Here is a 6721-nt window from a genome sequence, read left to right on the forward strand (position 1 = left end):
GGCGCCGCCACGGGGCGCCCCCCCTTCTCCCTCGCGAGCCTCCGCCCCGCCCCGCGGAGGACGGCGGCGTCCCCGCGACCGCCCGAGGGGACCCCGCCGAGGCCGCGGCCGGGGCTTAATTTACTTTTTATTTTTTGGCTGCACTGGGTCTTCATTACTGCTCACAGGCTTTCTCAAGTTGGGGTGCTCAGGCTTCTCATCACGGAGGCTTCTCTCTTTGCAGAACGCAGGCTCTAGGCATGCGGGCTTCATTGCTTGTGGTGCACAGGTTTAGCTGCTCCATGGCACGTGGGATCTTCCCAGACCAGAGATCAAACCTGTGACCCCTGCATTGGCAGGTGTATTCTCAACCACTGGACCACCAAGGAAGTCCCATATGCATCGTATTTAATCTCTTCATACTTCTGTTTTCCTGTCTATAAAATGGGGACCGTAATCATAATTATAGTGATATTGAGAGGTCACAAGTAAATAATGCCACAAGTAATGATCTTAGTAACTGCAACGTGGCACCTCAAAAGGGCATAAGAAGTGATCAGAACAATTACATTTTTTATGAATGCAGTTTGATGCCCGCTGTGCAGGTCGTCAGGAGCCAAAGCATTGAACTAAAGGTTTTAGTGAAGGATGTGAAAGGTGGCTTCACACTCTGAGTTCCTGAGTCCATGACTCTGTCACCCACCCTGGGATGCATTTATTACAGAGGAGAAGCAGAGCTGGATCCCAGATCTCTATACTGAGATCAGCCAAGAGTGGCATGAGGGTGAAATGGGGACATTCCGGCTGGGAAAAAGCCTCGATGTTCCTGGTACATGGGGTGGAAGTGCTGGGTCAGTGCTCTGATGGGGACATGGTGGCCTGGTCAGAGGTCACAGCCCAGTTCCAGGATCCTCTCCTTCCCTCATCCCTCCTCTTCCTAATCTCCTGGACAAGGGGAAACTTCAGACTGGTGTGTCCTGCCTGGCAGAGACAACTTGGCCAAAGGTTAGGGATTGCAGCCTCATGTGACACAGACACTGGGGACAGGAACAAAAACCAACTGAGGTTATGTTGAAAGCATTCTTTAAAAAAAAAAAAGTATTTGTTGTTGAAATCAAATTGAATTACAATGTTGTATCAATTACTGCTATACAGCAAAGTAACTCAGTTATACGTATACATATATATGTTTATATACATATAGATATACACACATACATACATTCTTTTTCATATTCTTTTCCATTATGGTTTATCACTGGATATTGAATATAATTTCTTGTGTTATAAAGTAGGACCTTGTGGTTTGTTAGTTGCTCAGTCGCGTCTGACTCTTTGGATCCCATGGGTGGTAGCCCGCCAGATTCCTATGTCTATGGAATTTTCCAGGCAAGAATACTGGAACGGATTGCCATTTCCTCACCCAGAGATGGAACCCAGGTCTCCTGCGTTGCAGGCGGATCCGTTATTGTCTGAGACACCAGGGAAGCCCTGTCCATTCTACACATATCAGTTTGCATCTGCTAGCCCCAAGCTCCCACTCCTGTCCTCTGCCTCCATCTCCCCCTTGGCAGCCGCAAGTCTGTTCTCTGTGTCTGTGAGTCTGCTTCTGTTTTGTAGCTATGTTCATTTGTGTCGTATTCTAGATTCCACGTCTAAGTGATAGCATACGATATTTATCTTTTTCTGTCTGACTTACTTCACTTAGTAAGATGATCTCTAGTTTCATCCACGTTGGAAACTTTCTTTATAATGTCTGAATCTGTTGCTTCAAACATGGTTTGCCTATTTCCAACGACGAGGAAATCACAGACAGGCCAGGAGGCCGCTCAGCCGTGTGCTGCCTGAGAAAGAACCACTGTCGGCCTGTGCAGCGAGCCCCTAATCCCGAGTGTCTGGGACGGGAAACCCTGACACTAGGGAAGCAGTGGATTTTATTTCATCCACAGCGTGATACAACAGGGTGAAATAAAGCACTGCCTCTACGTATTCTCCCCTTGCTGTGTCAGTGTGGAGTGTGAAAGGCTAAGGGGGCAGGGAATGGGAACTCCCCAGGGAAACGCGTCATCTCGCGCCTCTGAAGCTGCCGTGTCTGAAGGGAGAGTTCAGGGTATACGCAGACTTTGTCACGTGCACGCGCGTTTGTGTGCTTAAAATTCCGTAAAAGTGTTCTCTTTTATATTTTATTTGTGTGGTTACGGTGATTATTTGGAGACACGTGTGACCGATTTTAAGATGCCAGAATCTCACAGACAAGAGAATAAAGCTTCGTTTGCACCGTTTTCCAGGGATCTCTAGAATGACCTTTGGTTTTGTTTTTAAATTTACTTTTAATTGAAAGATAATTGCTTTACAATATTGTGTTGACTTCTGCCAAACATCAACATGGATCAGCTATAGAGATACATATGTCCCCTCCTTCTTGAACCTGCTTTCCATGTCCCACCCCATCCCACCCCTCTAGGTTGTTACAGAGACCAAGTTTGAGTTTCCTGGATCACACAGCAAATGCTTACTGGCTATCTGTTTCACATGTGACAGTGTATATGTTTCCATGTTACTCCCTCTGTATGTCCCACCCTCTCCTTCATCACCCCACCCATGGCCATAAGTCTGTTCTCCATGTCTGTGTCTACATTGGTGCTAAGTACCTTCAGTCGTGTCCAACTCTGTGTGACCCCATAGATGGCAGCCCACCAGGCTCCCCCGTCCCTGGGATTCTCCAGGCAAGAACACTGGAGTGGGTTGCCATTTCCTTCTCCAATGCATGAAAGTGAAAAGTGAAAGTGAAGTCGCTCAGTCGTGTCCCACTCTTAGCGACCCCATGGACTGCATCGCTGTCCTGCAAATAGTTCCATCAGTACTGTCTTTCCAGATTCTATATATATGTGTTAGTATAAAACATTTGTTTTTCTCTTTCTGACTTACTTCACACTGTACTATAGGCTCTAGGTTATCCACCTCATTAGACATGACTCAAACACATTCTTTTTCATGGCTGAGTAATATTCCATTGTATATATGTACCACAGCTTCTTTATCCATTCATCTGTCAATGGACATCTAGACTGCTCCTAAGTCTTAGCTATTGTAAATAGTGCTGCAGTGAATATTGGGGTACATGTGTCTTTTTAAATTTTGATTTCCTCAGGGTAATGCCCAGTAGTGGGATTGCTGGGTCATATGGTGGTTTTATTCCTGGTTTTTTTTTAAGGAGATTCTTTAGAATGACCTTTTGATGGCTTTCCAGGGGGGCTTTCTTTGCCCTGTTAGATTTCATAATGAAATAGCTTGCGTGGAGGTTTACTTAGAAACTGTCCCTTAACGCTCTACTCCAGGTTTCTGGGCCATTGCCATTTTGAGATGTGCCCTGTTTAGCTTCTTTGCTAAACTCTCTGGTTCAAAATTTCTTTTCTTTAAATTCAAGTATAATCGATTTACATTGTTTCAGGTATACAGCAAAGTGATTCACCTATACATATATAAATCATTTTCAGATATTTTTCCATTATACATTGTTATTACAGGATTGAATACAGCTCTCTGTGCTATATATTGGTCCTTGTTTATTAGCATTCCTCTCCCCACTTTTCCCATCGAGTAACCATAAGCTTGTTTTCTACGTCACAGAGTCTATTTCCGTTTTGTAAATAATTTTGCTTTTATCATTTAAAAGTTTTTAATATTTTTAAATTTATTTTTCAGCTGTGCCACGTGGCATGCAGATCCTAGTTCTTGGACCAGGGATTGAACCCATGCCCCCCTCTCCCCTCCCCACCCCACAGTGGAAGTACAGGTCTCAACCACTGTACCATCAGCAAAGTCCCTTTATCATTTTTTATTAATAGATTCAACGTGTGAGTGATACGATACTTGTCTTTCTCTGATTTACGTCACCTACATGCTGCTTGGGAATCAGAAGAAACCTCGAAGGCAAAGGAGTAACCAGCATAGAATTTACTTCTCATTGCTCACATCCTCTCCAGGGTCTGGGCTCCTCAAGGCCTTGCTGCCGCGTCATTCCTGCACTCCAGTTTTTGTCTCTCCAGCCTGAGAGAGACCACTGAAAACTCTGCTCAGCACTTTCGCCTCTTTGCCACCACTGTTTTTTGCTTGGCTTCTCAGCCTCTTTACCCTGCATCTCTTTACCTTATTCTAAGGAGAAAAGCTAAACATCTCCATGCACACTGGGATCACCTCCATGCACAGTCATTCTTTCCAGGACCTTAGTCCCTGAAGTCCTAGCTGCCTTGATCGTTCCCTCATGCCTTCATAGTTTCTTTGTTTTCAGCTTTGGTATTTTATCCAGCTTTTCTAGCTGTTCTTGAATAGAGTCAATCCGACACAGATAATCTATTGTACCCAGAAGTAGAATCATATAGTTAACAACATATCTTTTTAAAGATTAAGAAGGGTGAGCAGATCCTTGATCCTTATAGTATTAGAAGTTATTGTTTAACTAGAAAAATTAAAATAGATTCATACCTTTAAACATAAATTAGTTTATCTGGATTGTAAAAATTGATTTGTACTAGAAATCTTTATGAATATCAAATTATCTGAAACAAGTAAAGCATCTTTTGCATACATTTTCTGAATTTTTGGTTTTCGTATATGAGGCATTCTAAATCAAAATCTCTGTGAAACTAATTAGGTTGTACCATATCCTCTAGCCATAAGCTTATATTTCAATATCATTGGTACAAATTGAGCCACGATTACTGCCAGTTAAAAACAAAATGGCTTCTTCTTATTGTAAATAGTGAAAAGAGGCAGAGAAGTTTAAATTTCCGTTTTTAAATGAACTCTAATGTTTCTTGAGAGAGAGGTGGCCTGTGGTCACAGGCAGGAGAGAGAGGGACACCCGCCCCCATCTGTCTAGTGTGTGATAAGGAGAAATACTCAGACACAAGCAGCCGGGGACGGAAGGCTGCCTGGGGAAATGCTCCCATCTGGGCTGTAGAGAAAAGCACTGTTCAGTTCAGTTCAGTTCAGTCACTCAGTCGTGTCCAACTCTGCGACCCCATGAATTGCAGCACTCCAGGCTTCCCTCTCCATCACCAACTCCTGGAGTTCACTCAAACTCACGTCCATCTAGTCGGTGATGCCATCCAGCCATCTCATCCTCTGTCGTCCCCTTCTCCTCCTGCCCCCAATCCCTCCCAGCATCAGAGTCTTTTCCAATGAGTCAACTCTTCGCATGAGGTGGCCAAAGCACTGGAGTTTCAGCTTTAGTATCATTCCTTCCAAAGAACACCCAGGACCGATCTCCTTTAGAATGGACTGGTTGGATTTCCTTGCAGTCCAAGGGACTCTCAAGAGTCTTCTCCAACACCACTAGCAATTCTCAAATGGAAACCTTGATTCAGTATTTATGCCTAACACATGCCTCAACATATCGCAAAGTATCCAATGGTAAAGAATCTGCCTGAAACGCAGGAGACCTGAGTTCAATCCCCGGGTGGGAAAGATCCCCTGGAGAAGGGAATGGCTACCCACTCCAGTATTCTTGCCTGGGAAATCCCATGGACAGGGGAGCCTGGTGGGCTACAGTCAATGGGACATGAATTGGAGATTGAGAACACAACTTATCACCCCCCATTTCTCACGGGAGAGGCGTTGTGCATATGGTGTGACACCTCAGCTTATACATCATAGCTCTGTAAACAGTCTTCCCAACAGCAACTCACAGGCACCTTGGTGCTCTAGGGTGCCCACATCTCAGCAGGATGGAGAAAAAGATTCGGCTGAGAATAACGGGGTCAGGTCTGGGGTGTGATGGAAATGGTGAAGGTAATGCAATTCCACACACCAGTCTCCATGGTCCTCCTGGAGCGGTGGGTAGGGAGCTCTAGGACTCACATGGTGGACAAAGCATGGGGCCCAAGACAGGAAACTAAATGCTCGTGTCTGGGGACAGGACTGAAGCCAAATGGCTCTCTGATTCATGACATTTTTCAGGTAGTATTATATTAAATAATATATATTTTTTAATACAGGCAGGGGGAAGGGACAGATGACTGGGGCCAAGTCTGTCCACAAGCTTAGCTTCATCGAGTGGTTTTACTGAATTTCTTAATTCATTCCTCTTAGGAACCTGAGGGGTCTCTAAACTCTTCAGGTTTGCTTTTATTCCCACAGTTTCCATGGCAATCAGAGGGGAGGAGAGAGGGAAGATAGAAAAGGGAGTCAGTAGGAAAGGGCAGAGGTTTGTGTGGCGGGGAGATGCTTCTTCCCATAAGAGGTGGTTCCACTGACCCACCCTCTGCTTTGTTGACTACTTTTTCCCTCCAAGCTCTCAGGTTAGAGACTTTAAACTGGGAGTGGAGGATCTCCTCCGGTTTCCAAAGACTCCGTCTGTAAGATGGGGGAGGGAGAGCAGCAGAGAATGTATGAGGGAAGGTAAGCCCGTGGTCATCCCACCTGCTGGTCCTGACTCAGTGCCACCCCTTCCCTGACCATCACAGCCAGAGGTGCCAATCGGAAATAGGACGTGGACATTTCCAAGGGGACTAGACTCACCGAATTAGAAACCTGGCCTAGCTATTTCACACAGTGAACTTAATCCGTCTTTCTCTCCTGTTTCTCTTTCTCTGCCCGGCCACGCCCACCCGCCCTTGCCAAACTAAGAAAGAACATTACCCAGCTTTGTCTGCAGGTGTCGCTGTCTGTGAGCATTCTTGGTAGAAGGGCCACTTGGCATTGAGCCCTCTGTCAAGGTTACAGTTTTATTATTTTAGAA

The sequence above is a fragment of the Bison bison genome, unplaced genomic scaffold (assembly GCF_000754665.1).
Source record: "Bison bison bison isolate TAMUID 2011002044 unplaced genomic scaffold, Bison_UMD1.0 scf7180017864517, whole genome shotgun sequence".
Taxonomy (NCBI): Eukaryota; Metazoa; Chordata; class Mammalia; order Artiodactyla; family Bovidae; genus Bison; species Bison bison.